At 45.3% G+C, this 21,169-nt stretch overlaps 1 long non-coding RNA gene across 1 annotated transcript; it reads left to right on the forward strand.

Annotated features, from left to right (window-relative positions):
* Nucleotides 1-10,196: 10,196 nt before the first annotated feature.
* On the forward strand, nucleotides 10,197-20,739 carry LOC119088710. Its single transcript, XR_005092406.1, has 2 exons — nucleotides 10,197-11,865; nucleotides 19,782-20,739. It is a non-coding gene; the product is annotated as an uncharacterized LOC119088710 (long non-coding RNA).
* The last annotated feature ends 430 nt before the right edge of the window (nucleotides 20,740-21,169 follow it).

A 21,169-nucleotide genomic window follows, 5' to 3' on the forward strand; every position in this document is an offset into this window, starting at 1 on the left:
CCACAGCCCTGAACACACACACACACACACACACACACACACACACACACACACACACACACCGCATTCTTTAATTTTAAAGTTCCATACAGAGATATTGCGGGGCTATTGGAACTCCAACACTCAAGTCTCTTAGGACCACATGTCTCCACCCTCTCTTAAAAGAGTCTTCTACTGATAGACAAGGTCCACATTCAGATCTGGAAAAAGCATCCATTCCTCCCACAGAGGACCATGACAGCATTGTCAGCTCCAGGAGACAGTTTCAACTTCCGGTCCTCTTGGGAGCTTTCTTGATTTTCTAAAATGGTCAAAAAGAATGTCTAGCTTCAGGGATGCGCTGTTGAACTTAGAACATGAGACCAGGCCCCCATTTTGCCACATCCATCCTGGTCCCAACACAGTTCTCTCTTAGTCTGAGGGACTAAAGCCTTAGGTTTGTTGTTCGTTTTTGAGGAGTTTTTGTTTTGTTTTGAGACAGGGTCTCACTATGTAATCCTGGCTGGTCTGTATTAAGTAGACCAGACTGGTGTCAAACTCATAGAGATTCTCCTGCCTCTGCCTCCTGAGCATCAACACACTCTTCTGAAAGGCTTAGTTTTTGAAAAGGCATCTTTTCAGACAAATTTGTTCATTAATCATTCTATCAACCAGAGTGTTTTGCGTAACCAGCCAGCCTGCCAACAAACGCCGAGTTATTGTTTCAAATGATCACCTTTGACGTCTTCTGATCCTGTTGCCTCACCAAGTGGCCTTAATATCACGTGGCTTCAGCTCTTGGGGTCATCTTACCTGTACCCCACCTTTGCTTCCCACTGCCTTTCCTCAGATGAGGACCCCATCACATCCTGCCTGATCTGCCATTGTCTCCCCCAGAACAATGTTCTCCCCAATCCACAGAGAGCTTTACATATTGCCACGGGGCTCACCCTGAAGGACAGATTCGTCCACTCAGAAGATTGCAGAGACCCGTGACTGCCCTGAACACCCCTCGATCTGCCACAGAATCCCAAGCACCAAATGGTGACCACCATCTGCTCCTCCAAATTCATCCTCCAGTGCACTCATACACCTCCCTGTGGTTTCCGGCATCCCAGGCCTGAGTCCAGAGGTCACCTTCCTCACTCTGCCTGTCAGACTCCTATTCCCATCTGTTCAAATGCTACCTCCTTCCTGAAGGTGATTCTGACCCTAGTCTAACCATCCCTTCCAAGAAACATACCTCATAGACACAAGCTGACTTCTTGTATGTCCACATTGCCCTTGACACCTTCCACAAGATGCCACTTCTTACCTGGTCATGAACTAGCTATGAATTTGCCCTAAGTGCAAGCATATTACTAGATCACGTTCAAATGTATATTCTTACAACATTTAGAACAATGTCCTGAGCATTCATATATGTGAGTGTCACCACAAGGGTAAACAAAATACATTTGTTCTACTTTTGATAAAATTGGGAAGATTATTAAATTCTCATATTTGTTAAGGAAGGATTAAGACAAAGCAGTGTGTCAAATGGTTTAATAATGCCTGATAACATCCCAAATGAAACCCTTAATCATTTGAGCCACCTTGTCCATAAATGAGCCAGAACCCACAGATTTGACATTCCTAATGTATAATAACACTGTCAGCATGAGTGTTACCATTTAATCCGGCCCACCCCTCTGAAGCCAGCTTTGCAGTCTCCATCCTCAATCCTTTGTCTTTTTCCTCTGTCGCATTTCTTTATAGGCTTTCTTTTTCTTCCCTTTTAAACGCAAGTTGGTACTGAATTTTTGGCACTTACAAATCCATCACTTTAAAAAGAGAGGACAAAAGTAATAAGCAGGTCCAGATTTGTGTTCAGTGCCCAAAAAAATATGCAGTTTCTCCACTTTAATCTGATCCAGCCAAATGGCCAGTCCAATGTGCAACATATGTCCAGCCAACTGGTTGGAGTCCATGCATTCAGTTCCTTCTGTAGATTAATGAGATTGTGGCATTGTTAAAAAGAAGCAGAAAAATGCTAATTTGACATCTACTATGATATACTTTACAGTTTGGGGGCTTTCTGCATTTTAAGACATTTTTAATTACTTTGTTATGCTGTGCCAATGAGGACCATATGCCCATTCTTGTCCCTCCACGGCTGTCTTCACAGTCACCTGCGCATTCCCAGGCTATGCAGACGACAGAGACCTTGCTTACCGTAGCCTCTGCTAGAAGAAGAAGAAGAAAAAGAAGAAGAAGAAGAAGAAGAAGAAGAAGAAGAAGAAGAAGAAGAAGAAGAAAGTAGCCTTCTCCTTTATCTGTGCGGGAGCCCTCTGGTTGAAGCTGTTTCTGAAGCAAAGAAAAATCACCTATGTATTGGAAGCTAAAAGATGAACTGACCATGAAAAGACCACTTTAAAATAGTAACAGTTTGACTGCTTTTAAAAAGAAATCCACATAGCAATACTCAGTATAAGTCCCCTGTAACTTAGGAAAAAACTGGAATGTTACCCATACAGTGTACATTATCTGCATTTAAAAATATTCTTAGTGGTTCTGCAGTTTGCGCTGGGCTGTGTGCTACCGCACTGCCCTGAAGGGTGTTGGAGATGATTGATGTGACATGTGCTAACACGCAGGACATTATTCTGTCCTTTGCAAATGCTCTGAGCAACCCCTAAACTTAGCACAGCAGAGCTGTGCCTTCCTGCTTTGATCCTGCAGAGAGCCTTGACTCGCTGTCATCTGGTTTGTGGTGGTAGGTTTAACAATGCACGGGATAGAGGGCAGCGTGACTTACCCCTCCCAAGCTTTTCCTAGGCATCTATGTGGACCTGACTCTCAAAAAGTGAAGGCAAGCTGGGGACAGGGCTCAGGCTGTGAAGAGCTGGCCCAGCTCAGCACACATGGGGGCCTGAGTTTGGATCTCCAGCACTCATGTCCAAGTCACCTGTCCGCAATCCCAGCACCGGGACAGAGAGATAGGCTGTGCCGCAGAGCTCATTGGCCAATCAGTCTAGACCAATCAATGAGCTCCACTGTCAGAGAGACCCTGTCTCAAGAACTAAGGTGGAGAGCAGTTGAGGAAGGACACCTGATGTTGACCTCTGGCCTCCGCATACGTGTTCATACAATGCACAAGTGCACGAACCCACAGAGAGGAAGGGAGGGAGGAGAGGAAGGAAAGAGGGAGGGAGGAATGAGGGAAAGAAGGAAGAAAGACTATTTATGCTAACAGCTTGACACTTAGGAGGCACCTACTGTAGGCCAGCAATTATTCTAAGTACATTGCCAAATAAACTCACTTAACCCTCTACTGTGAGACCAATACTATTACGAGCACCTCTCTCTCTCTCTCTCTCTCTCTCTCTCTCTCTCTCTCTCTCTCTCTCTCTCTCTCTCTTTTGAGACAGGATTTCTCTGAGTAGTCCTGACTGTCCTGGAACTCACTCTGTAGACCAGACTGGCCTCAAACTCACAGAGATCCACCTGCCTCTGCCTCCTGAGTGCAGGGATTAAAGGCGTGCGCCACCACCGCCCAGCTTGGCATCTCTTTCTTACAGAGAAGAACACAGAGGTACAAAAATGTTAAGCAGCCCGCCCAATGTCACCCGGCTGGACATTGTCAGGATCACAATTGGAGCTGAGGGAGTGTGAGACAGACTGTGCCCTTAGCTGCTATATAGCATGAAAAGAAAAATAAGAGTAAAGACAGCCATCCCACTGAAAATATAAAGAGCATTATTTCCATCACGACTTCCCTTGAGCAATTGTTGAGGATATTTGTTTACTACAAAGGCATTTTAACATCTTAAGATTCCCAAATATAAAGTAATGGTGCATCCACTTAGGTAGGCATTGGTGTTGGTGGCAACTGTTCTGTTCAGCAAGATGGTGTGCAAGACAACTGCGTGAAACAAACCCACACAGATGCCCCTCACACCCACCCAGCAAGAACACACAGGGAAGACAAGGCAACTCTTCTCTGCCACCCAGCACCTGTTCCTTTCCCAAGCAGGAAGCAAGCGGGTGCTTCTCACCTGCCTGGTTTTTGGAGGGCGACAGCAGGCTCCCGTGGGTAGTGGAGCAGGGCATCCTCTGCTCACCCGCAGGCCTGGCACAGACTTGCCAGAGACAATGTCAACCCCAGGACAGTGGGAGCAGTGACCCGGGGACTGGAGAGTCGTTGCAAATTTGCTCTGAAGGACAAGTGCCACCCTCCCCCAGGCAAGGGGAAGAGGAGGAACATGCCTTCTTCCTCCCTAGGCCTGCTGCAGCCCCAGGAGATCCTAAAAGGCAAAGTTCTAAGGAGGTAAGGAATGAGACTAACGGTTTTCTTCTCTTCTTGCCCGCAGGATGTTTCCTGACGTGGTGGGCACTGGCCGCTGGTGAGCTCCAGAGTCGGACAGGACACGGCGACAAATTCCAATTCTCCTCTTTCCGCTCGTGGAGAAGACGCTACGCCTGCTTTGGCTTTGGTCACACTACATTTTTCTTGGGAATACACACTACATTTTCCTGGAAACCTCAACCCTGAATCTGAGCTCTATATGACAACCCACAGGACTTAGCCCAGGTTACCTTCCTCTTCTTATGTCTCCCTCAAAATCTCTATTGCAGACAGAATTGATGCTTAAGGAACGTATTAGCTCTCCCCACCCCCCCCTCAACCCCCCAACCCTCGCCCTTGTCACTTTCTGTTTCCTCTGCCTGAAACACTTTCCTTTCTCCTCCCTTTTGATTTAACCTCGCTTGCTCTGAGGAGCCTCCCTGATTATTTCCAACGTGCTCCCAGGAACCAACCGTGTGTGCTTACTCTCGGGGAGCAGTTATAACCTTACATCTTAATGTAGTACTGAGAACTAAGCCTGGTGCTGTGTGTATTTGTTTCTCAGTGCATCATCACTGTGCTGCCATTGTCTCCTGGGCACGGGTGTACTTTCCAGTGAGCACTGACAGCAGTCTGTTACATCTTTCTTATACCTCTTGTGTTTCGCTTGCCAGCTAGATGGTAAGTCCCATGAGGGCACGGCTTCTGTGCCTTGTGGTTGTCCTACCCCAGCTTAGTGTCTAGCACATACAACGAACTGAGTAAACAAGGATAAGCATCTCTGCACCTCAGTGTCCCTTTCTACAAAACTGAGGAAACAATATTCATATCAAGAAATGTGCATGCGTACACACGTGCGTGTGTTTGTGTGTATGTGTGTTTGTGTGTACTAAATGAAATAGTACTACAGAGTACCTGACATGAGAGAGAGAAATCAATGAACAGAATTGTGCTGCGAGTTCAACCTGTGCTTTTGATCATCCTATAAATTCCGAGGAAGACTTGTGTTCCTCAGGTTGCCTACATGTCATTGTAGAAATGCTCCTCTCCCTACTTACAGAGCTTCAGGTAAATCTGTGTTTCGGCACCATTGTGAGTCAATCAGGCAACACTGTGTCTTAATCGTTACCCATAGACTAGATCCTCAAATACACTGTTCACACACCTCTTGAGATCCAAAATAAAATCTAGCTGAGTATAGTGGCACATACCTGTAATCCCTGGATTTGGGAGGCAGAAAAGTAGGAGAACTGTCCCAAGTATGAGGCCAGGCTGGTTTTTTGTTTTGTTTTGTTTTGTTTTGTTTTTCTGAGGCAGCCAGGGATTCACAGTGAAACCCTGTCTCAAAAATAAATAAATAAAATCTTGTATACAACCATGATAGTCATTTTCAATAGTAGTTTATTCACAGCCCTCTCTTCTCCTCCCCCTCCCGCACCCTCTCTCTCTCTCTCTCTCTCTCTCTCTCTCTCTCTCTCTCTCTCTCTCTCTCTCACACACACACACACACACACACACACACACACACACACACACACACGAGAAAGAGAGAGAGAAAGGAGAGAGAGTCAGAGAGTCTCTGGGAAACACTAAAACATTTTTGAAGGACAAAGGGTTAGTCAGCTAATCTCTTCAGCCACTGAGGTGCCAGCTAGAAACTGAATCAGAGACAAAAGCCGATGAGACACGAGATGTGTCCTTGGGGAAGTCCCCTTCTATTGATAGGACTGGGCACAAGAACAATCATTCCACAAGTGGAACAGAGAAAACTCAGGGTAGTACCACAGCCTCCCAGAAGAGGGAGTTAGAGAACAACCTAGTCAGAAATGGCGTTTGCTAGCAAGCTCTGTTTCACTTCTCTCCCTGTGTCCTCTGGGACGATGGGGAATAGTTCATCAGCATCTTTCTCATAATCACTGCTTCCATACATCATAAAGGCCAGCTCGACTGAACAAAGAAGTCACTGAGGACGTGGTTCTCATCTGAATATCTTGCTGTCACTAAAAGTCTACAAGGCAGGGCTTGGAACCTGTCCAGCTTGGCTGACAGGATTTCTCAGCACTGGTCATGCTATTCCACTGCTATGGGTGGCTGTGTGAATGCGGCACTGAATTTGTTTCCTCCACAGGCTACTTTAAGTGCTGACCTGGCCTTCACCTCTCCTGATACTTTGTTTTGTAGCTTGAAAAGCAAGACTCAAATAAGATTCAGAGTGGTCACTAAGTGCAAAGAGAACAGTGCAACCTAATTATGTGCAACAAAGTGTCCAGTCGGAAGCAGCGCATCTCTTTCTGTTACAAGCAGGGCTTCAGAGGGAAGCACATGGGACAGTCTACTGCCAGAGCCAGCCTTGTGAACAGGTGGCAAGGCAGTCAACGAACAGCTGTGAGTGAGCCTCATGCTCAAAAGGCTTCTTTGACCAACACCCTCTCCCATGGGCCAGCGTTGGACACGACGGTCTCCTAAGATAAAGATCATCACTGTCCTTCTATTCACTGAAAACAAGATTCCTGAAAACTATTCAATACAACCCAGGCCATTCTAGACACGGAGGGACACAGACCTGGTGAAACGTAAGTCTTAGGACATGTGAGTTGTTCAACAAATGTAAGTCTTGGAACAAGTGGGAGTCTGAGGGCACGGCTCCCTTAGAGAAGCATATTGACTTGCTAGGGCCACAACAGAGTACCATAAACTGAGTGGCTTCAACAACCGAACTGTATTTTCTCATCATCCTCGAGTCTTGGTTTCATAGGTGGTTCCTCTGTGTGTGTCTTTGTCTTGGTCTCTTCTGAAAAGAATGCAAGGCATAGGAGATCAGGGCTCTCCTCATTTGACCTTTAGTTACTCCCGTGGAAACCCTATTTCTAAATACAGCCATATTCTAGGGCAGTAGGGGATAAGATTTCAACATACGAACTTGGGAAGGACAAAGTTCAGCTCAGAACGAGGAGTGGGAGGAAATGTGAAATGAGGGAAGGAGGGACTCCATCAGGAATCCACCATTGTAGACAATAAAGCGGGCTTGATCATAAAAGGTTGGGGATGGTGGCGGTGAAGGACTGTAGCCACCACCTCCCTGTTGATGGCTTTCGATCTCAACTATGCAGCCATGACCTCCCTCTCACATTCCACTTCCACATTCCCAGTGGCCTGCTGGACACATGCCACTTGGACAACCTGCCAACACCTTACACAAACAGGAAAATACAAGCTGGACTCACGTCTTATTTCTATTATTGCTAGCACCAACCTTCCAGGAATTTGCAATCCTCCCCGATCTAAAATATCACCAAGGCCCTTTGCTCTTAATTTCTCATGTGTCCAGCGTCCATTCCGCTTTTCTAGGGTGGAATGCCATCACATGTCCTTCAGTCATTATGGGAACCACTGAAGACATTCCTCAACAGGTCTCCTGCTCTTTTCTTTTTGTTTAATCTTCCTAAACATGGCTGTTTCGAACCTACCTCTGCTCTAAAACCTTCCAGGCCTCCCCACTATGACAGGAAAAAGTCTGGACTCTACAGCCTAGCATTCTAAGCCTTCCACAGTTGGGCTCTCATGTCTGACAATCCACTCTTCCCCCTAAACATCCTGGGGAAACATGGTAACAAATGAATGGACCCGCTGGCCCAACTCTCCATTCCACAAGATGACACATAAATCAGCCTATTTCCTGCCATCTTGTCAACATAAGAAGGGTGCTCTGGTGCCCTTCTGGATCTAGCCTATCTCCCACAACTGCCCCATCTATTCCTGGCATTTCCTAATTGTTGGGAATATCTTATATCTACTTCTCTCAACAGCACTAAACTAGTTAAGAACTAAGTGTAATATATTTTTTTATATTTTTTAGTATTTATCCTATATGTTATCTTATTCTACATGTGTATGTGTGAGTATGCCTTACTCCTGCTAACTCTGTGAAAGCAGACACTCTATAATCCTCATGATACATAATAACAGCTCCAAACTTAAGGCTCGTCACATGCCAGGCACTGTGCTATTTCCCAGCATCATCTTATTTAATTAAAACATCCATCTGATAAGGGAGGTACTATCATGATCCTCACTTTACAGATGTGGATGTTGCAGGTTAAACGGTTAAATAATTTGCCTGAATTAACCTAACTAGTAAGGGCAGAGCTGGGGGACCTGTAAGTCCCGGCTAACAGCACCTTTACAGAGGGAACACTAAGCATGTGCTTATGAATTAATTAAGGCTGTGCTTGCTACCCAAATGAGCAGAATGTGTGGCCCCCATAGATTGCCATATCCTAATCCTAGGAACCTGTAGATACTTTAGATTAAATTGCAGAGACGCATTAGGGATGCAAATGACTCTAGGTTTGCTAATCAGGGCACCTTAAAATAGGGAAGTGATCCTAAGCTACCTGGATGGGCCCAATGTGATCATATGGGTCCTTACAAGAGGAAGAGGGGAGCAGAAATCGCTAGCAGGATGATGCAATGTACAAATTTGAGATACCATTGCTGATTCTCAGGAAAGAGGAAGGTGCCCGAACTGGAAACCCTAGAAGACTAGGAAATGGGTTTGCCCCTACAGCCTCACCCAATAAGACGGACTCTGTCAGATTTCTAACCTATGGAAGTGTGAGATTTGATTATTTTAAGCCACCAAGCTTGTGGTCTTTAATGAAGGCAGCTAACTCAGGGTACAGATCCCCAGCCAGATCTAAACTAGCCCAAGAACCAGCATTGACTGCCCTGGGGAAAACTGAGCACCCTGTTCTCTTTGGAACCTACATACCTGCCCCTATCTCCACAACAGCAGAGGCCATACCACGCCCTGCCTAACCTGTTTCCCAGGCTGTGCCTTTCCCATCCTGTCCCTACAACTATTCGGAAAATGACTTTACCAAGAACGGCATGAAACTGAGTGTGCGTCACGCTTTTATGACAAAATTTCCTCAGATAAGATTATTATGACAATCAAAACATGCATGGAATCCTTTTAAAAAATCATTACCAGTGCTTTTCTTCCAAAGCATTTCCCATATATTATCTTAGGCGTCTGTGCCAGGCCTTAAGTGTGCATAAGTGGTAGTAGTTTCAAGTACACACCATGGTTTTTGGATTGCAGCTTTTGAGTCGATTCCAAGAATTTTATTCTTAAGATGCCCAAATAGTACCATGGGGGCGGGGGTGGGAGCAGGGAATGCATTTTTCTGAAATGGAAGAAAACTGCTAGGTCAGTATTGTAGTAAGTGATAGGGAGCAGGTAGGTGACAACTTTCAGCTCCACGCCTTTACTTACTGAGCCAATACTGACCCAGCGGCTTGGCCTAAGTAATTTTCAGTGTATTTAAGTATGTGCAGGCTGTAATAGACCAGCGAGGCTGATACTGGCATTCACATCCTATTTCCTATTGTTTATCCAACTGCCTTTGCTTGCGGTAGGTAATCACCAAGACCGCTCTGCCCCTTCATTCTCCAGTGCACAGAGGACACACTCTAACGTCAGTTTTGTTGTTTATGTTCCTATAGTGATGAAAACAGCTGCCATCCTGCTGTTTTCAGGCACTCTACATCTACATAATCATTTACATGCAGGTTAGGGCTGTGGTTAACACATGAACTTTGTAATTAGACCATGTTTCTTACCCTGACTCCACCTCTTGACCTCAGGTATATATATATATAAGCATTTCTAGGACCTGGCTCTCTCGTGTGTGAAATGGCAATTTTAAAAGGCTTTTACTTGTTTCGTGTTTTGCTTCTGCTGGCCTCGGTGCAGCTAAGGATGGCCTTGAAATCTTGACGCCCCCGCTGACATTACTGGGTGCTGAAGAGCCCTGCCAACTGAACTACATGCCTACCCCCCGCCCCCCCGAGTGCTTCTTGATAGGCTACAGTGAGTGAGGTTTGTGTTCAGATAAGTCCTGGCAAGAGAGCCAATAGCAGCACATGCAAGCACCGCCTCTTGTGGAGTTGCGCGCGAGGCCACTGGAGCCTTTCAGAAGGATGAAACAACTTTGCCCAAGGTCACATATCTGACGAAGGGCAGCGAGTCTGGAGCCAGCTCATTGTATCTGGAAGGCCGTGTACTTTCCACCCGGCCGCGCTATCTCGCGTTCGTCCCGGATTCCTTCGGAGCCACCTGTTCCCATCCTCATCCCCAACCCACGCGAAGATAAAACAGGACTGACGCCCCAGGAACCAGAGAATACACGGGAAAAAGAAAAAAGAAAAAAGCGCGCGCTCCTTGGCTCACCGAGCCCGCCACCACCACCACCACCCCTTCCAAGGAGGAGGGGGGAGAAGGAGGGAGCCGATGCTCGGCTGCACTTCCTCCGCTCCCCTGCACCTGAGCGCCGTCGAAGCGGATCCGCAGCGCGATGCCAACCGCAAGCAGGTGCGCTCGGCCCCGCAGGACGCGTGCGCAGAGCCCCGCGGGACGCGCCCGCCGCCCCGCCCTGGGCGGCCGGGTGGAATCCCTCCCAGCTGGGCAGGAAGGCAGTTGTTTGCTTCCTGGTGGAACGTTCCACTTGAAACGGTTCCACGAGGGCTGTTCTCGCCTCCGACTCCGGGAAGAACTGTAATTAACACAGCAACAAACGCCCACGACGCTAACTGGCAAAGGGAGTGTAACACGAGCCCGCTGCTCCAACCGAATTGGGCCAATTGCTTTCCCTTCTTTGCCTCCCCGCTTGGTCTGTTTTGGTTCCGCACTCATCCAACTGGAGCGTTTCTTAAAACATGTCAGTGGCTGGTGTTTGTGTTTTGAGTTGAACGGTTTCACACCCGTCGCTGGAGATGGGGCTCGGCAGGCTGCAGGGCTGGGGACTTGCTTTCTGCGAGCGTCGCGAGCGTCAGGTAGAAAAGTTCAGAGAGAGGCTAGAAGGATGGCGAGGGAGGAGGAGACAGCGGGGCCTCACCGCCTCCAATTGTCTGGAGTTGGTTCTGTCTCCTTCCGACCAAGACAAGTAGAACCGGTCTGCCCGCTCTCCAGCCGGAGAGGGTGGGGCGTCCCAACGCACCTGGCAGCCACTCTGGGCCTCGGGGACGCCGCACTGGGGCGGCTGAGGAAGGAACCCGGGGCGGACTCTCGAGTGGGAGGGAGGGGGTTCTGCAAACAGCACTCAGGTCTACAGGCTTGCCCTGCAGGGGCTGCGGTGGCCAGGGTCCAGGGACTGTTATGACTCTTTGATCTGTGTGTAAGGATCTGAGTTGTGATGCTTCGGTTTTATTTAACTTTGCATCTGCCAAGTGTGGTCCACTGCCCAGCAGCTTCTTGAGAACTGGTTTCAGACAGAATCCCCACGCTGGCTGGCTATAGACGCCTTTTCCTGGCTTCAGACTCCTTTAACAAGATTCTTTGATCAGCGACCTCTCTGTCAGCTTACTTGGTTCAACGGTTGACGAAAAGCATCTGGAGCTGGGGCGCAGAACGCCTAGCATGCCTGAAGCCTCAAGTTTGACGATCCCCACCACAGCTTAAACCCGGTGTGGGAGTAGCCTAGCTACTCCCATAATCCCAGCACACCGGACAGAATTGGAAGCTGGAAGATCCAAAGTTCAAGGTCTCTGGCCGCACAGTGAGTTTGAAACTACCGGCCCGGCCTGTGTAATATTCCCCTCCCCATCAAAAAATAAAAATAAAATAAAAATAAAAGTGTAGACGGTTGCCCTTAGAGATGCTGCAACCTTGGTAAATGCCTGCATCTGTGTGATGCTTAGAAGTAGCTCGCTACTAATTCCAAGGGATAACAGCGAAAGAAAAAGGGGGAGCTTACTGTACAGTTCAGTCTGGAAGCGCTCAGAGGCTAGATGTGGAGCCAAAACCCAAAACAAGATTAAATAAGCATGAAGTAATAATACAAAAGTTACCCAAAGCAGAAATGCTCAGACGAGCCGCTTAAACAGCATGTGCTACATATTTAATACCCACTGTTCTGAGCAGCGACTACCAAGTGTTTGCACGTCTATAAAGTCATATGTGCCTATATATACACATAGGAACAAAGAACAAGAATATATAGTGCCTGACACATAGGAGGTGATTACTATTTATTGAGTCAATAGCAGGATCCTCTTATATTCTCCTAGAGTGAAAAAGACCCAAAAAACAAAAGCTCCTTGCTTTAGACCAAATCTCGCATATCTGTTCCAAATTTAAAGATTTACCAATAACCAAGAGCCCATTTCATTTGTCGTTTAAACCATTAAGGATGTACATTAGTAGTCATAGGTACATGCCCCCTTTTGAACAATGATGAATATTGGGACCTCAGAGGCCACCATAGCTACTTCAGGAATTCTGCTGGATCCTCCCAGTCAGAATAACCCCATGAGCCTATTAAGGGCTCCTAGTACCCTCACAGATCACAGACTGTAACTTTTATAAAGCCATTTTGTTCTTATGAGTTATTGATCTGTAAGCCAAATATTTTCAAGCGAGGCTTCCCTCGGTGGACTGCAATAGCTCCACTCTATTCTGTCGAGCGCTCAGAATTCCTTAACTAGGCACTCAATCATGTGAATTGTGCAGACTGAGTACCAGAGAGAAGCCAGGGTGGTGATCTCTCATCACCTGGTGATCAGGAAGATCATCATGATTTTTAAAATTCATTATTTTTCCATCTACTCATTTCCACCTATTTATTTTTTTCCATTTATTTTGATGGTGAATGCCACCAGAACAGAGGGTTTTGTTTGTTTGTTTGTTTGTTTTGTTTTTTTTCCTTCTCCTGCTTTGTGATTCTCATGCTTCAAGTGCTTAGGATGGACCCTGGAAAACAACAGGTGTTCCGTAAGTACTTTTACTCCATCTGAACTGAATTGGAAGGGGTTGGTATTACCTCGGCAAAGACATATCACTGTATATCCAACATGGTCACACGTACCTGCATATGTCTGATGCCAATAATCTTTAATGAGCAATCTGCTTATGCCTTATTTATCCTTACTATTAAAATCAGTTCTGTCGGGATGATGCGTTAGAGGCAATGATTGTAAGGTAAGGAGCTGAGACTGGGGAAGACGTCCAGTAGCAAGTGGTGGTGGTGTGATGGACAGAGACTTAGATTGCAAACAAGTGCAAGGACTAAACACCGAACTGAGAACCCAGCCTCGTCAGTTGCTAGCTATAAATGAAACGTTTATAAATGGCAAGAAGCTCCACTTCTCCATCCACTATAATAACCACAGCGCATACATGCTGGATGCATACTACAAGCCAGGCACTATCCCAGCTATTTCAATGACCTGCTTCTCACACTGACTTCAGCTGTGTGACATCAGGCACTACTGTTGTCTCCACCACACAGATGGAAACCCAAGGCACATGGAGCTGGTAGTTAGAGAGCCAGGACTCAGAGATCCCAATACTTATAAGTGGGGGCAGGACAGAGGGGGGAAAAAGGAACTCAAGATGTAAATTAGAAAGCAAAAAAGATCTAAGAGAGGAGTCTGCCAAGCTCTCTTTTGTTCTGCTGGACATGTAATCAGCTCATACCTAAGGGGTGTTCCATCATCTTGGTCTGTGGGTCACCAGCAGGCGATTCCAGACCCTCTGAGTGTCTGCACAGGCAGCCAGGGCAGAAATGCCAGGAAGTTAATGCCCAAGCCCTGAGTCAATGGACAGTAGTGGACAATGCTCTGCTTCTTCCCATGCATCCACAGTCTTTATGGAGGCTTCCAATTGCACCTGTGGTAACCCTTTCTCTGACACACTCTTCGTTAGCTTTGCGTCCCTTTTGCCTCGTTTATCTGTTTTCTGGAATCACCTTCTAAATAAATTCCAGGTCTTAGGGTCTATTTTTGGGAAACCCAGATTTAACCAAGGATTTAGCAATAAGGTACCCAAGCTAATGATGTTAGGTACCTTACATACTGCAGAAAGCTAAGTACAACCAGAGGTGAGCAAGTTCACAGTGTTTGAGAGGCTGAAGCATTTCTGCACACAATACATATTAGCAAACAATAGGAGGGAGGGGTAGAATTGGAAGAAATGGCTGGAATTCCTGAGCCCATTCTACAGTTTCCCCTTCCCTTCCCATGGGAGCTTTCTCTCACCATGACAAGTGCCACCACACTGGAGCAGGACATTCCAATCATATTGTCCAAAATACACGTGCATTCTCTCCCCAGCCCACAAAGAGAGGTCCCTGAATACTGACCACACAGGGGCCTCCAGCTTCCAACAGAACATCATCGTCACATACCCAGCTTCCTGCATGTAACATCCCACCCTTTCTCCATCACATCATCATCAGGAGAACTGGGCAGAGATAATGCGGGTCTCAGAGCCTGCCATCCTGTGAGTCAAAGGGAGAGGCGTGCTAAATCGTGTGAGAATTGAAGGTTTGAATTCATGTGAGAATTGAAGGTTTGAACAGCACTGGATTGTTTTTGTATTGTTTTGTCTCTTGGACTGAATACAATCTATGGATTATATATACAGGTAGATACAGGAATGGAAGAGTCTATCCAATACAGCAGCAGCTGGAGCCAAGAAGACAGTAATATTTATATACAACCAAACTGAAGTTTTCTGTTTTTTTAAGTTATTCTTGTTTCAAAAGGAGAGTTCAACAGAGCCTATCTGGACATGTTATCTAGCAAATAAGTTGAGTTGTCAAGCGCTAATGAAAAATCATTGGGGAAAGGCTCCAGGCTTTCTTTGCTGGCCATTATTAGATAAAAGCAAAGCTGAAGTTTCTTTCTTCTCAAATCTTCAAGAAAAGCTGAGCAGCAAATACCCAAACTGGAAAAGGAGTCAATTCCCAATATAGTCCACATGACAACTTTATCTGGTACATTTATTCAACATCAGGCATCTTTACATTGAAAGAATTCAAAATCTATTTCAAATGAGAGCTTATCAAACCAAAATCTGATGAAATTCCCCGAGGAATATTGTTGGTAATTTTTTTTCCTTTATTGATTTTATTAAATTTTCCATTCATTTTACAAGACAACCACAGATCCCCCTCTCCTCCCATCCCCATCCCTCCCCCCCAACCCACCTCCCATTCCCACCTGCTCCAAGGCAAGGTCTCCCAGGAGGAGTCAGCAGAGTCAGTTGAGGCAGGTCCAAGCCTCTCCTCCCTATAGCAAGGCTGTGCAAGGTGTCCCACCACAGGCACTGGGCTCCAAAAAGCCAGCTCATACACTAGGAACAGACCCTGATCCCACTGCCTGGGGGCCCCCTAAACAGTTCAAGCCAAACAACTGTCTCGCCTATCCAGAGCACCCAGTCCAGCACCGTGGGGGCTCCTCAGCTGTTGGTCCACAGTTCATGTGTTTCCACTAGTTTGGCTGGCCATCTCTGTACATTTTTCCCATCATGATCTCGATGTCCCTTGCTCATAGAATCCCTCCTCTCTCTCATCGATTGGACTCCTTTACAAAAAACATTATTGGTTTGTAAAAGTCACCAGCATGTGTCATAGTTCTGGTAGAGCCAGACACTATACTCAGGGAAAAAAGGAAAAGAGAAAGCTTTGATCAGCAGCAATGTTGAGAACCATAAAATTGATAATTAGATTTAGAGCAAAGGCTATGGGCAGTCAGAACCACTGTGATGCAATCGCTAATCTGGAGCTGGTTAAAATCCTGGCCTAGCCTCGGCACCAATCGCTATCTTCGTCTGATATAAACTAAGGAACAGAAGACCAGCAATCTACAATGGAAATGGATAACAATAAAGGAATCTCTTGTTCTTGCCCACTGGCTTTTTTGATTTTTTTTTTCCAGTCACGCAATGAAAAGCATTTGAATGCTACATTAAATGGAAATACCCTACAGAAAATGTATAGGGAAATATGAGTACATGCATTAATGAGCATCAATTAATAATGGTACTAATTTTTCTACTTCAAGCAGAATTTCCTTAAGCAGAAATATATATATATTATATTATATACATATTATAAAATCTAATATATAAATGTATAAAATATAATATAATTATATTATATACTTATTATAATATATATATAATATATACATATTAGAAAATCAAACTCACAAATTTACAGGCTCCTGTTCTATTAAAGTCATGATTGAGTCCTTACCATTCCATTCCTTCTGGTCTCCTAGTATCTCAGCCTCTTTCCAAGGTTGGAAGAACATGATCTGCTAGGCCACCTCTCATTGCTAAGCAGACAGCGTCAAGTCCCGAACTCCTCAGCCGGGGTGGACTCACGCACTCCAGCAATCCCCATTCATCAGACGGATCTTGGAGGTGGGTGGTACTGGCAGTAGCAATCATGGCAGCTGGCACATCGATGCCCGGGATCGCAGCAGTGCAAACTGCAGCAACCGGTGTCCAGAGATGACGTCTTTGCAGCACGCTGTGGGCATTGGTCTCGGCTGGGGGCTTCCCCCACAGATTTGTGAGCTGTCCAGTAGCTTACAAATAGGTTTTTCAGCTTCTAAAATTCTCTAGGTTTCTTTGAATGATATAATTTCTACTCAGGATATATTAAGAACTGTAAAATGAATTTCAGCAATTATATCCATTATAATGAAATGAAAATGAAGTTTTATCAAATCCCCTTTGGGATAAGGATGCTGGAAAGGCAGTCCATTTGCCACCGAGAAAATTAAGAGATGACACCAGGAGTCTACAACCTGTATTTTCTGCAAATCTAATTATGGGAAATGGAAGTGACAACTTCCACTTACAAGCCATTCCTCATGTTCTGTAACATTTTTAAAAGCCTCTTAGGGTTTTTCTATTTAATTATTTTGTAATTGACGGAAAATTTATCATTGTAGAGATAGAGGACTCTAAATCCTTCTCGAAGGGCAGAACTTGTTTTAAAATTTTTTATTTATGCCTCTGTCATCTCTCTGTCTGTCTCTCTCTGTCTCTCTGTGTCTCTCTGTCTCTGTCTCTCTGTCTCTGTCTCTGTCTGTCTCTGTCTCTGTCTCTCTGTCTCTGTCTCTCTCTCTCTCTCTCTGTATGTGTGTGTGTTGTCCACAGAGTTCAGAAGAGGATGATAGATCCCCTGGAGCTAGACTTCCAGGTGGTTGTGAGCCACCTGACATGGGTGCTGGGAACCGAACTTGGGTCCTCTAGAAGAGCAGCAAGCACTCTTAACCACTGAACCTCTAAGGATAGTATTTCAAACAGAATAAGAGAGGCTTGAGTGAAAACTTCAGGAAGGTGTGCAGGACAGCATGAAATGAGCAAAAGTCAATTTTGTTGGATGTCTTTTTACTAAATGAATTACGCTGTAATTCATAAGGTACCTCTAGGAAAAATTACCAAAATTCTATCTGGGAACAGTTTTGAAGTAAAACAATCATCATTGGGGCTGGAGAGATGGCTCAGTGGTTAAGAGCACTGACTGCTCTTCCAGAGGTCCTAAGTTCAATTCCCAGCAACCACATGGTGGCTCACAACCACCCATAGTGAAATCTGGTGCCCTCTTCTGGCATGCAAGGACACTGTATACATAATAAATAAATAAATCTAAAATAATAATAATTTTTTTTAAAAATCATCATCATCATCACCACGACCACCATCAACATCCAACCAAATGCAGCACATAACCAGTGAGTTATAGCACAAGACAGTAATAAAAACAGAAGGCCCAGCAGGACAAACACCTTTCATTAGCGATCCAAGGTTCCCAACAAACATTCCCTAAGTAATTTTTTCAACAACAGTGGCAAATTTTGATTTAGCATTTTATAGAAAGCTCTCAGTGTTTTTAGGGTGTTTCGTCAACAGCAATCAGAAGTTCTTCTCATCAACCATGTAGACCAGTATCACCCCATTGTAAAGACAAGCACAGCAGTGAATAAGTAGGCACAGAGAGTGAAGACCACTACTATATGTCTCTTGTAAATCACTTTTCATTTTTCTAATATCATATTTAAAATATAATTTTTTAAAAATAAATTGCCTCATTTTTAACAGCTCTCAAAAACAAAACCAAACCAAACCAAAAAAAAACCCAAATGGCACAGAGTTGCTTCCACTTTACACATCAAACCTGAGATTTACACACAGACGTAAACACACTGTACTTAACAGCAGTGGTTGCCCGTTTTGCCTTCTGGGAAGTCCTACCTCAACCATGGATTCAGGGTCCAAAACTAATAAATCACAGTGTGGGGGCGGGGGGGGGTAGTTTGTAGTTCAAGAGACAAAGTGCTGGCCTTGCAAGTGTGAGGACAGGTCTTTAGCTCCCCATCACCCACATAAACACCAGTGTGGGTAGCAGCCTTGCTGCTACTCCTACTCCAACATTACTACAAGTCCTAGTGTTTGAGAGGAAGAGGACACAGAGAGTCCCTGGGGCAAGATGGCCAGCTAGACTAGCTGACTTGAGAAGCTGTGAGCTCTCCAGGAGATCCTGCCTCAGCAAATGAGGTGGAGAATAGTCAAGAACACAAGACGCCAAGCTCTGGCCCCCCACAAAACACGTGCAAATACATCCCAAGCACACAACACATACACACACACACACACACACACACACACACACACGCACGCACACACACACACACACACACACACACACACACACACACACACACCACCCGCACACTTATATATATGCAAAACCACACAAGAATTAATCTGGCCAGACAACAGGCAACCCCTAGAACAAATAAATCCCTTTCCAAAAGAAAGAGGTCCTCATCAGTGCCACACACATTATAAACAATTTTGCAAAATCCATTCTAATCATGAACAGTTCTGAGCTTATTTTCGAAGTAGCAGACTCATTCAGCTATGAAGACTGTTTTGAGCAGAAAGATGGAATTTGGTACACATAAAAACAAGCAAAACTACCAGATCCCCTGATGTCTTTAGGAGAACCAGTCTCCTTGAGAATAATATGAGCTGATGGGCCTTTGAGAAGGGTAATTCAAAACCAGGCGACCACTTGAAGCAACTTTCAAAACAGAGTCAACTTAAACCCATTTACAAAGGTTTTCATCATACAGGGTATTACTTCACAGAAAATGGAAAAATTAACTGTACAAGTATGTCTTTTTTATTCCCTGTAATTATACTAAACCTTATATTTTCTTTTTATGAGAAAAATGTCAACTGTGTATTTTATTTGTAATTTAATTGAATCATTAGGTGAATGTTAGCAATTATAGCAAAATATGAATAATAAAAAAAGAAAAAGTTGTCAGATCATAGTCTGACCTCCTTTTCTTCCTTGCTGCATGAATTTTTGACTATATCAAAGCAAAAATAAATTGGAATTAGTAGCATGCTATTTTCCATTCATCTAACTGACAATTAAGCTAAGTGAAGAAAATTTGGCCTTGAAGTATATAGAATTATTCAACACTAAACAAAAAAGAGCTCAAGCTACTCAGTGTATCTTTAGTGACTAATTTGCAAATAATGGTTTATTACTTTGGAAAAGGCTGCTTTAGAAACCTTATATTTGAATACACACTGTTTTAAAAACCTGTCCTTTCATTACAAGCATGCTACAGTAACTAATCAAATGTTTGTTTTCTTTAGATATATCTTACTGAATTTTTCATTTGAGGAAAGCACCAGCTGGGGAAGCCAAACATGGGCTATTACAAAATTCTGCAAGCAAAATCAACCTAAAGGCTTACACTGCAGTGATTCCAGCAGCAAGGACATACAAATCTAATCCATCAACACTGCCCCGGTCTCCCTTCTGTACTTTCAATGAGTGCTTGTCTGAGTTCACTTAAGAATCCAAACCAGAGCCTCCCATGACTCCATTTTCAAGTGATTCTATTCTGAGCAGAGCAGTAGAACTGGAGATCCCTCCCTTTGCCAGAATTCTGAGAGCAGTGCCATTCCGTCACCATGAACTTGCCTTCTGTGGGCAACCCAGCATACCGAGCACCATTTGTGGAGACCATTGAAGGAGCTTGTGACTGGCTCAAGCCCCAGGAGTGGTGAACAGCAGAAATCAGCAGCTGCACACTAGGGCCACGGAGGGTGGCCAGCTCCGCCTTTCTCCTCCGTGGCACCCAGAGCTGCCACGTGGGTGCCAGTTACTCACACCCTTATTTATGTCTTCCTTCTCAGTAAGCTCTGCAAACCAAGATCGCTAAAAGTTGCCGTTAAGGCAAGGGTAAAGGTCCATCCACCTACTCCAGGGGTTGATGCGGATTCACTGTGACATGGGGCACTGGGAAAAGGACAAGGTGCTGCTGGAAGTCTGTCACCACCATCACTGTCTTAATCTTCGGGGATATTTATTCTTCACCAGCCTGGCAGTAATAATGACAGCTAACAGTTGATTGGATAACATACCCGGAGCTACTTAAATCTCAATGCTCATAACACCACCTTCAAGCAGACATTATTCCACTGTTCACGGACCATAAAACGGAGGCATGAAGAGATTAAGTAACTAACTGACTAGGATGGAAACCTCATTTCTCTGACCTCGGAGCCTATTCATCTAACCGTATCTTAATTAAATATACACAGTGTCTTTGCCGAGGTTCCTCAGAAAGCAGGGCGGCGGGCAGAAGGCGATACTGTTTAACTAGGAAGTGTAACCCCAGGGAAGAGCGGTGATGGGATGGGACAGGAAAGCAGCGGGGATGGGACAGGGAAGTAAGGAGAGCAGGCACAGGTTCGGTATGGTAGGAGCCACAGCTGACTGCTACTGAAGCCACTTCAACCGCCGCGTCTCTGTGGAGTGGAGGCAGCGGGGGTTGACTGGAAGGTTCCTGCCCTCTGATTCTCAGGCACTCACCCCTCCACACGCCCTCAGGTTGTCCATAGGTGCATATTAACCCACTGGAGTCCATTGGTGGAGATGAGAGGTGTGTGCCAGGGCCGAGGATGAAAGTATCTGATACTTGAAACGAGGCGCCTTGTCGGGGCGGGGCGTGTGAAGTATAAGGATCTCAGGTAAG

This window comes from Peromyscus leucopus, chromosome 11 (genome assembly GCF_004664715.2).
Source record: "Peromyscus leucopus breed LL Stock chromosome 11, UCI_PerLeu_2.1, whole genome shotgun sequence".
Lineage (NCBI taxonomy): Eukaryota > Metazoa > Chordata > Mammalia > Rodentia > Cricetidae > Peromyscus > Peromyscus leucopus.